The sequence below is a fragment of the Lissotriton vulgaris genome, chromosome 10 (assembly GCF_964263255.1).
Source record: "Lissotriton vulgaris chromosome 10, aLisVul1.2, whole genome shotgun sequence".
Classification (NCBI taxonomy): Eukaryota; Metazoa; Chordata; class Amphibia; order Caudata; family Salamandridae; genus Lissotriton; species Lissotriton vulgaris.
Window position 1 is genome coordinate 428,375,327 of NC_141698.1, and position 11,652 is coordinate 428,386,978.

General features: G+C 41.7%; 1 pseudogene; it reads left to right on the forward strand.

The window, feature by feature from the left end:
- Positions 1-7,799: 7,799 nt before the first annotated feature.
- On the forward strand, positions 7,800-8,526 carry LOC147685361 (protein N-lysine methyltransferase METTL21D pseudogene; annotated as a pseudogene).
- The last annotated feature ends 3,126 nt before the right edge of the window (positions 8,527-11,652 follow it).

Sequence of the window (11,652 nt, forward strand, 5' to 3'; positions counted from 1 at the left end):
TGGGGGATGACAGTTTATTTTTTTTATATTGTATTAACGATCCAAACTACTTCAAGCGTGTTATGTTTAAAGCCATTAGAGACTGTGTTTTTATATGGCGGGCTATGGTTGCAAATGCACTTTGTCTGTAACTCATACTAAGCTCCCGCTTAGCGCGAATATCTCCAAAAGTTGGTAATAGGAGATAGCGATGTTAGCGACTGTTTCCAGTCGCCAACATCTTGACACGCCCACTTTGCATGTCATTAGTGATAAATATCACTGACATGCAAAGCGGGGCCCAAGATGGTCGCTATCTCCTACTAGGTGTCGCTAACTGGTGTTAGCGACAGCTAGGTAATAGGGAGATAATTTTATCTCCGCTTTCTTGGCTTTTGATGCCAAAAAGCGGAGATAAACCCCCTTGATAATATGCCCCCAAATCCCTTATAGGCAATATGTATAAGTTGTTGTCCAGTTTTAAAACTGAGGGGTGTGAAAAGCTAGCACTACAATGGAGTCAAACGCTGAAATTGGCTATAACATCTGATATGATTGCACAAGCTTTGGGTAATATTGGTGATTCAGTCCAATCTGTGAGTCTGCAACTATAACAATTTCATACAGTTGGTATGTTGTTCTATACACACGAAAGGATTAGTAGATGGGCAGGAGGTAATAGTGGCGGAGAAAAGACTAAATGCCCTAAATGTGGGACTCAAGCTGCAAATCTAATACATATGTTTATAGATTGCCCGAAATTACGACTTTATTGGCAGAAGATCGGCCTGGTGTTTTATAGCAAACTTAATATGGGACCTACATTTACTACTTTAGAAATCATGTTGGGGTATAAGGCAGCTAAACCTGCATTGGCACAGCCATTTACTATCATGATGGTAGCAGAAAGGTTGGGTATCGCCCGTTACCACCAACAATTCATGGCTGGTGGTTTATTATTAAAATGACTTATGGTATGAAATTTGCCCTGGCTAAAGCTAGGGGTACAGCCTCTATGGTCAAAAATGCGAAAATATGGGGCTCTATGGATCTCTCGATATAGGCTATTACTGATAAGGAAGGTAATTACTATCATTTAGGAATTGAAATGTCCCAGATTAGGCAGACCAGCTGCTGATGAGGATTATGATTATTCTGTTTCTTTTTTCTAATTGATGATTTTATGTATATAATTGAATTTATGTTATGAATAATTGTATATTATCCTAATGTGATGTCAATAAAAATGTGTTAAATACACCGGTTGGTGGATTTAGGTGTAAATGGGGAATGCCCTGGCCCTCTTTGCATCCTTTTTTGCTGGGCGAATCCAGAGACGACCCATGGGGGACCTGACCTTAAAGTCCTTTTCTCTGCCCTGCGGGGTACCTCAAGGCTCTGTGTTGAGTCTAATTCTTTTTAACATCTATGTTATATCATTTGCTGCCTTGGGGAAGTAATTTGGGGTTTCAACTGTGTCATAGGCAGTTGACACCCAGCTTGTTGTGTCTCTTTCCAAAAGTGTCCCCGACTCGTGAGAATCATTCTGGGTATACATGGGAGAGGCTGGTATCTGGATCGATGTGAACTGCCTCAAGCCGAATTCCACAAAAACTGAAGTTATTCTTTTTGGTATAACACTTCCTTTTGAAATCCCTCGTGGGGGCCAGGGTGAAAGATCTAAGTATTCTGGTTGATGTTGAACTTGCCTACGAGGAACATGTTAAAAAGTTCATCTCTACCTCATTATTCATGCTGCGCCTGATCAGGAAGATAGCACAGTTTCTTCCTTCCTATTTATTGTCCACCATCATCCTCTGCCTTGTAATCGTCAGCATTGACAATTGCAACAGCCTCTATGTTAACCTACCTAAGGTTCAGCTGAAAAATTACAAATTCTACAAAACACAGCAGCTAAACTGCTGATGAAAATTCCAAGATTCCAGTCATCCTCTCAATGTCTGGTTAAACTGCATTGGCTGTCAGTTCAGCCAAGAATGCTCTTTAAATGACTTTGTATAACATACAAAGCACTTGAGGGGCAAAGCCCAGCCTTCCTGAGGAGAAAACTCAGCAGGTATATGCCCAACAGGACCCTTAGATCTAGTTCAGCATTGAATTTGGTGGTGCCTCCCTATAGGCTCTCCTCCTGCGGTGGCAGGAGTTTTCTGGTCTGCGCAACCAATAATTGAAACAAGCTTCCTTTGGCAATTAAATCCGCCCCTCTCTCTGGAGTTTGCGCAAGCTTCTAAAGACGTGGCTTTTTCCTGTAATCTAATCTCATTCCCTCTGTTCTCCCTCGTTTAGCGCCGAGATACCTCTGAGTAATTGTTTGCGCTTTATAAACTCACATAAAATCAAAATCCCAAAAAGGTCTGGTGGGCCAGTTTTTACTCTTCATTTCCCTTATAATAAAACAACCACAGACCATAGCAAGTTCATATCCATGCAGTCTTCAATACCTTACAATGCACTTATACAGTGAGTCTATGAGCTCCAAACTGCCACAGTTTGCAAACATGGGCCACTTTTTTAGTTATCTAATGGAGAACACTGTTATTTTTGGGTCCCAGTCTGACCCTTTTGGGAATTATTGGATTATAGTTTGTGAATGCTAAAAATCACAGTAAATCACACCTCAATTCTCCTACTGCCTGCCATTGGCTTGGGGGGTTCACATAAAACCATTTGCCTACCAGGAATCCTGACAAGTCCTGATAAGCTTAATTGAAGCCATTTTCAAACATAAAGGTTTCTGTGCAGCCGCCCAAAATGGCTTTCTGAATTATTCCTGGAAAAATGCTTTCCAATCTGAAAGGAAAATATTCACTTGGTTGTTTTTGTGTTCAAGGTAAACATTTATACACAAATCTAGTTTTCTTTTCAGATGAAGCTTAAAAAACAAAATTTAAATTTACTAACAGAAGCAAGCATTGTTAATTGAATATGAGTAATACATCTTGAGTTGTTTATTTCTGCTATTTTGCTTTTAATTTTTAATTGGCATGAACGTTTCTCCAGATATTTCCGTGACTTTTCCACATAAGCTCGAGTGACCTTTAACTGTAGTGGTAAAACCTAATTTTAGTTTTTATTCTTAATTGACACTTGTGAAGTCACAATGAGCCGTTAGCAATGCATCTAGCTGCTTTTGGGAGTACGTGTTATGACTTTCAAAGGTTTATATAGCAGAAAGTTAGCTTTTGTGAAGGTAATGGCTGCATTTTCAGCAAACATTGGCAAAGTCATTAGATCTGGCAATGTAGCAATACATCCATGCAGAGAGTGAACAAATGTTCATGCTTATATTTTGATGGGGTAGCACATTATGATCCTACCTATTGGCGTTGACAGTGCTTGTTTTATCTGCAGTTTTTCTTTTTGCTCATATAGTTACCCCAAGGTTTTAGTGTCCCTGAGCTTATTAGACTGCAAAAAACACACCACCCAGATCAGTGGTGTAATGAAACCTGAGAGGGGCCCCCTGCAAACAGCAAAATCCAGATCATAATGGACTGGGTTGCTCCAACCACTCAGACTCTGGTCAGAGCTTTCTTGGGCCTGACTGGGTACTATAGGAGATTTGTCAAGGGGGATGGTTCCATAGTGACACCCCTGAATGACTTAACCTCTAAAAGAATGCCTAAGAAGGTTCAGTGGACAGTCAGCCGCCAAAAGGCATTTGATGACCTGAAGCAGGCCATGTGCACTGCAAAAATTCTGAAAAGTCCTAACTAGTCCAAATAATTCATTGTCCAAACAGATACATTTGAGTTGGGGGTAGGAGCTGTGCTGTCACAATTGAATGATGAAGGTCAGGACCAGCCAGTAGCTTTTATTAGCAGAAGGCTGACCCCTAGAGAGAAACGTTGGTCAGCTATTGAGAGGGATTCCTTTGCTGTGGTTTGGGCTCTGACGAAGCTGTGGCCATACTTGTTTGGCACTCACTTCACAGTTCAGACAGACCATAAGCCCCTCTTATGGCTAAAAACAGATGAAGGGTGAAAATCCCAAACTTCTCAGGTGTTCCATTTCCCTACAGGGGATGGACTATACAGTGGGACATAGACCTGGGAGTAACCATGCCAATTCAGATGGAATCTCCAGATATTTCCACTTAGAACATGAAGACTCAACTGGTCAAGGTTAGTTTAATGTCCCTGCGTTTTGGGGCTGGTTGTGTAGGAGAGTAGGCTCTGCTTCCTATGGTTACCCCACTTTTTGCTGTGTTTTACTGGTTTTTCGACTTTAGTCTGGCTGTGGCCCTGCTAATCAGGACCACAGCTTAGCTGTTCTCTCTCTAAATTGATACCATGTACTTTAGGTACATACCAGATTCGTTTCTGGGTTACCCTTGTGAGTCCATGTATATGGTACCTTAGGTACCAGGGGCATAGGTACCCCAGAGGCCTACCAGGGGGCTGAAGCATGTATTATGCCACCCCTGGGAAGCCTTCCAAAATGGCACCACAGGTCTTCACTTGCAGCCTCAGTAAGGTGGTGTAAGCACCCCTTACTTAGATATAGTGTACCTATATCTACATATATATATATAGACACATATTAACCTATAAGTCACTCCTATGGCAGGCCTTGACAATCCTGAAGGCAGAGTGCTTGGTTTTGGGTGGGAGGGTGTCCTAGCATGAGCTGAGCCCCACTACAGCTTTAGGAAATATCTCCTTATAGCTGTTCTATGAAATAGCCATACCATATACTCTTCAGTGCATTATAATCCTCGCGTTAATACTAACTTTGGTTTGGCTTTATCAAAACATGCTGGGTTTGGTGGCAACCGCTTTAGAATACTACCCCCTCTCCCCTGCCAGTTCTGGCGGCGAGGGTAGCATTGCACCCTTCTAGTGGGAAATGACATGTATACACTGGTATACCCGGTAAAAGTTAAACAGAACCTCAGCATCACAAAATTGATGCTGCTGCCACAGACACAAATCTGGCCTCCTGCTGCTGGAATTTCTATGGGCTACATTAAGTGCATTTGGCCTTGGGAGACAGTTCAGACAAAGGATCCATGCCTTGTATCTCAAACCTAGAGCTAAGCTCTCATATTCTGGGACATACGCTATACCATTTGATATCTTATGCGGTACAAGACAGGGTTGCTCTCTCTCCCCGCTGTTAATCGCCCTTTACATAGAGCCATTTATATGTGTTTTACAAGCTGATAAGAACATTAACCCATTAAAGACTACTTTTAGTAGCTGAAAAATAACTGCATATGCGGACGATCTGGCAATCTTTTCCATAAATCATGTAAAAGCTGTTCTAGCAACTGAGAGACAAGCCACTAAATTTGGATTTGTTTCAGGATATAAATTAAATATCAACAAGACACAGGTGCTTTTGAATTTTGAATCTAGCACTCCAATTTTGGGGAGCTGTGCTTCTGCTATGTACTTAGGGGTCAAAATTACTGCTAAAATGGGTCAAAAATATCTTTAAATTACACTCCTTTATTATTAACTGAAACTGCAAAAGTTTAAAAGCATGGCATAAACTCCCTATAGAGCTCATGGGGAGATGCAATTTAATAAAGATGAAAATACTCTCCAAATTTCTATATCTGTTCAGGTCCATTCTTTTACATCTCCCTAATATTTGTTTTTTAAACATTTGATGGAATCCTGAGCAGTTTCATTTGGGGCTTTAAGAAGGCTCACCGGGCTATTGACTTGCTCAAATTACCCTATAAACAAGGTGGTCTTGGGTTATCAGATTTAACATTTTATTTTTGGTCATCGTTTGCCGGACGTTTTTGTATTCTTTTGGGGATTGATCAGTGGGATGCTCTATATCGACTGATCTTGGGGGATGACAGTTTATTTTTTTTATATTGTATTAACGATCCAAACTACTTCAAGCGTGTTATGTTTAAAGCCATTAGAGATTGTGTTTTTATATGGCGGGCTATGGTTGCAAATGTACTTTGTCTGTAACTCATACTAAGCTCCCGCTTAGCGCGAATATCTCCAAAAGTTGGTAATAGGAGATAGCGATGTTAGCAACTGTTTCCAGTCGCCAACATCTTGACACGCCCACTTTGCATGTCATTAGTGATAAATATCACTGAGATGCAAAGCGGGGCCCAAGATGGTCGCTATCTCCTACTAGGTGTCGCTAACTGGTGTTAGCGACAGCTAGGTAATAGGGAGATAATTTTATCTCCGCTTTCTTGGCTTTTGATGCCAAAAAAGCGGAGATAAACCCCCTTGATAATATGCCCCCAAATCCCTTATAGGCAATATATATAAGTTGTTGTCCAGTTTTAAAACTGAGGGGTGTGAAAAGCTAGCACTACAATGGAGTCAAACGCTGAAATTGGCTATAACATCTGGTATGATTGCACAAGCTTTGGGTAATATTGGTGATTCAGTCCAATCTGTGAGTCTGCAACTATAACAATTTTGTACAGTTGGTATGTTGTACTATACACACGAAAGGATTAGTAGATGGGCAGGAGGTAATAGTGGAGGAGAAAAGACTAAATGCCCTAAATGTGGGACTCAAGCTGCAAATCTAATACATATGTTTATAGATTGCCCGAAATTACGACTTTATTGGCAGAAGATCGGCCTGGTGTTTTATAGCAAACTTAATATGGGACCTACATTTACTACTTTAGAAATCATGTTGGGGTATAAGGCAGCTAAACCTGCATTGGCACAGCCATTTACTATCATGATGGTAGCAGAAAGGTTGGGTATCGCCCGCTACCACCAACAATTCATGGCTGGTGGTTTATTATTAAAATGACTTATGGTATGAAATTTGCCCTGGCTAAAGCTAGGGGTACAGCCTCTATGGTCAAAAATGCGAAAATATGGGGCTCTATGGATCTCTCGATATAGGCTATTACTGATAAGGAAGGTAATTACTATCATTTAGGAATTGAAATGTCCCAGATTAGGCAGACCAGCTGCTGATGAGGATTATGATTATTCTGTTTCTTTTTTCTAATTGATGATTTTATGTATATAATTGAATTTATGTTATGAATAATTGTATATTATCCTAATGTGATGTCAATAAAAATGTGTTAAAAAAAAGAAAGAAGCAAGAGAATTACAGTAAAAAGCATAAACAGGCAAAAGAAGTGCAGAAAGAAAGAAGAGAGGTGCAGAAAGAGGAAGAAATGTGCAGAAAGGGGCAAGAGAGTTGCAGAAGGAGGCAAGAGATGTGCAGAAAAAGCCAAGAGAGGTGCAGAAAGAAGCAAGAGGGTACAGAAAGAAGCAAGAGAGGTGTAGAAAAAAGCAAGAGAGGGGCGAAAAGAAGCAAGTGAGATGCAGATAGAAGCAAGTGATGTACAGAAAGAGGTAAGAGAGGTACAGAAAGAGGTATAGGTATAGAAAGAAAAAGTAAGAAGCAAAAAGATGCAGGAGAAGTGCATAAAGAAGCAAGAGAAGTGCAGAAAGCAGCAAGGTGTAGAAAGAAGCGAGAGAGGTACAGAAACAAGAGAGTGAGGTACAGAAAGAGGCAAGAGAGGTGCAAAAAGAGGCAAGAGAAGTACATAAAGATGCAATAGGGATGCAGTAAGCAGCATGAGAGTTACAGAAAGAAGCAAGAGAAGTGATAAAAGAGGCAAGACAGGTGCAGAAAGAAGCAACAGAGGTGCAGAAAGAGCCAGGAGAGGTGCAGAAGGAAGCAATAGGGTACAGAATGAAGCAAAAGAGGTGCAGAAGGAGGCAAGAGAGGTGCAAAAAGAAGGAAGAGAGGTGCAGAAAGAAGCAAGAAAGCTGCAGAAGGAAGCAAGAGGGGTGCAAAAAAAGGATTACTAAACCGAACGCCGTCCGCCTTGTTCCATGGCAGATGGCGCGTGCCAGGAGGGCTTCTTAAGAGAGCTTGAGTTGAAGAATGGCTCGGTGCTGCGCCTGGAGCAGCGCAGCCTGTGCGACGTTGGCTGTGTGGTGTGGGATGCAGCGCTTGTTCTGGCCAAGTTCTTGCAGACTGAGGATTTCTACGACCCATGTGCCCAGCATGTACTGCAGGGCTGCTCGGTGCTGGAACTGGGCGCAGGCACTGGAGCCGTGGGACTTGTGGCGGCCACACTGGGGTCATATGTTACAATAACAGATTTAGAAGACTTGCAGGATCTGCTCCATGTTAATATAGAAAAGAATAAACACCTTATCTCTGGGTCTATTCAAGCCAAGGTGCTGAAATGGGGTGAGGATGTGTCGGACTCTTGTCCTACACTGGACTACATACTCATTGCAGACTGCATTTACTATGAAGAGTCTCTAGAACCCTTGCTGAGGACATTGAAGGAGCTAGCGAGCCCCAACACGATTATCCTTTGCTGCTTTGAAAAAAGGACTATGGGGAAAAACCCTGACATCGAGAGAAAATTCTTTGAGCTTTTGCAGGTGGATTTCGAATGGGAGGCAGTTCCTCTGGAGAAGCAAGATGAAGAGTATCGAAGTGAAGACATTCACATTTTATGCATCCACAAGAAACACTAAGTGTGCAGAGATTGGACCTTGCATGTGGAAGTCTGCAGGAAGCAGCTGGTGGGAACAGTGCAGCTTATTGAAGACATCTGCTTCATATAAGTGAAGAAAAGTGTCCTGGTCAACAGGCGTACGCCGGTGGTCTGAGGGCCCATGTTGGGCTTTTGGTGGGAAATGTAGTCCACTTCATGTTCAAGCAGAAAAATAGAGGTCCTTACTTTGGAGAGATTGACTGGCCTCCAACATAATTAGGGGGTTTATCCTTTTGGAGCTCCTTTGTGTCCTTAAGGTCTCCAGGCTATCTACTTATTTTAAAGAGATACCACCCATTATTAGCGAACTTTATCACAGTCAACTCAATCATTGAATATTTCCAGACAAACTAATCTCTATTCGTAACTTCAAGAGATGAGAGGTAAAGAATGCTGTGCCCTTCGATAAAGATTTTCATCCACTCTATATCAGAGTCACCTTGAAGTTTGTATATGTATACATACATACATACATACATACATACATACATACACACACATACATATATATATATATATATATATACATATATATATGTATGTATATATATATATATATATATATATATATATATATGTTTCGATCTGCAGTAGCATAGGCAGATGTGGATATAAGCTAAATAAAAACAATGAAAGAAAATTAAAAGAAATATGCTTACACTCTCGCACTCGCTGCATCGCTTTGTAGACATAAAATCCATACCAATTGAAACTCCAGCAAGAAACTTCTTCTAACAACCTCTGGTGCCACACCAGTGAGAAGAATCATCAACAATTCCTTAACTATGGGAATGTTTCCAGAAGATCTAAAAATATCACACATAATGTCCATATACTAAAGAAAACAAACCTGAACCCATTTAACGCCGACATCTATTGACCAATTACAAATGGATCTTTCCTGGGCAAACATGTTAGAAAGAGCAGCGTTCGCCCAGGTTCATTGAGGATAATTCTATACTTTCAGACTTCCAAACAGTATTCCGTCCAGGAAGAGGCACAGAATCTTCCCTCATTGCCATCTGGGATGACCGTAAGAGCATAGTTGACTGGACGGGGTTACTGCACTACTTCTCTTGGACCTCTCATCTGCCTTTCACACAGTTGACCATGATACTCTAATACAAAGACTCTGCGAAGACAGCATAGAGGGACTGCGCTCAACTGGATACATCTAACCTTTAAAGCAGAACTAATGCCATGCATAAACCCTCCCCCCCCCCCTGTCTCATCCAAACTGACTGATCAAAAGCAGGGATCCCTCAAGGGTCTTATCTTGCATAAGCTTTTCAACATCTATATGAAGTCATTACCAGCACTGATCAATTAATTTCACATCCCATGCTATAACTATTCAGATGACACAACAATACGCCTCAAACTGGAAAGTACCAAAAACATTGGAAATTTGAGAGCTAAAGGGGAGACTGGCTGTGGATTCCCTCCTCGGCGGTCACCACCCAGTCGGTCATTAGGCAGATTTTCCCTTTGTCTCTCCTACTGTCTACCTCTCCTCTCCCTTCTCACTCCTCCTCTCCCCCTGTCCTCTCTATTTGTCTCCCCTTCTCGCTCTTTAATTTGTCGCATATATTTTCTATACCCCCTTACCCTTCTAAGCTCCATTTATTTTGTCTTCTACTCTCATGAAAAATAAAAAGAATTCTAGTAGCTGATGTAACGTGTAACTGATGTAATTTTGTAATTTCTGTGGGACCTTATGTAAAGCGCTATGATACCTCTGGGTCTAGCCAGCGCTATATAAAACTCTCTAAATAAAATCTAAATAAAATAAAAATAAGCAAGAGAGGTGCAGAAACATGGTGAGACTTACAACAGTGACATCGGCAGGTTTGCTGTTTTATATTTGTCTAGGTCCAACATTCTGAGAAGTCGGTTACGCAGTGGGCACTCTATGGAATCGGCTCTGATTGTAGCCACTGAAATGATTAGGGCAACAGTTGACAGAGGGCAGTACTGCCCTCATCGTCCTCGACTTGACTGCAGCTTTTGACACAGCCAATAATGACCTACTAATACACCGGTTGGTGGATTTAGGTGTAAATGGGGAATGCCCTGGCCCTCTTTGCATCCTTTTTTGCTGGGCGAATCCAGAGACGACCCATGGGGGACCTGAGCTTAAAGTCCTTTTCTCTGCCCTGCGGGGTACCTCAAGGCTCTGTGTTGAGTCTAATTCTTTTTAACATCTATGTTATATCATTTGCTACCTTGGGGAAGTAATTTGGGGTTTCAACTGTGTCACATGCAGTTGACACCCAGCTTGTTGTGTCTCTTTCCAAAAGTGTCCCTGACTCGAGTGAATCATTCTGGGTATACATGGGAGAGGCTGGTATCTGGATGGATGTGAACTGCCTCAAGCCGAATTCCACAAAAACTGAAGTTATTCTTTTTGGTATAACACTTCCTTTTGAAATCCCTCGTGGGGGCCAGGGTGAAAGATCTAGGTATTCTGGTTGATGTTGAACTTGCCTACAAGGAACAGGTTAACAAGTTAATCTCTACCTCGTTCTTCATGCTGCGCTTGATCAGGAAGATAGCACAGTTTCTTCCTTCCTATTTATTGTCCACCATCATCCTCTGCCTTGTAATCGTCAGCACTGACAATTGCAACAGCCTCTATGTTAACCTACCTAAGGTTCAGCTGAAAAATTACAAATTCTACAAAACACAGCAGCTAAACTGCTGATGAAAATTCCAAGATTCCAGTCATCCTCTCAATGTCTGGTTAAACTGCATTGGCTGTCAGTTCAGCAAAGAATGCTCTTTAAATGACTTTGTATAACATACAAAGCACTTGAGCGGCAAAGCCCAGCCTTCCTGAGGGGAAAACTCAGCAGGTATATGCCCAACAGGACCCTTAGATCTAGTTCAGCATTGAATTTGGTGGTGCCTCCCTATAGGCTCTCCTCCTGCGGTGGCAGGAGTTTTCTGGTCTGCGCAACCAATAATTGAAACAAGCTTCCTTTGGCAATTAAATCCGCCCCTCTCTCTGGAGTTTGCGCAAGCTTCTAAAGACGTGGCTTTTTCCTGTAATCTAATCTCATTCCCTCTGTTCTCCCTCGTTTAGCGCCGAGATACCTCTGAGTAATTGTTTGCGCTTTATAAACTCACATAAAATCAAAATCCCAAAAAGGTCTGGTGGGCCAGTTTTTACT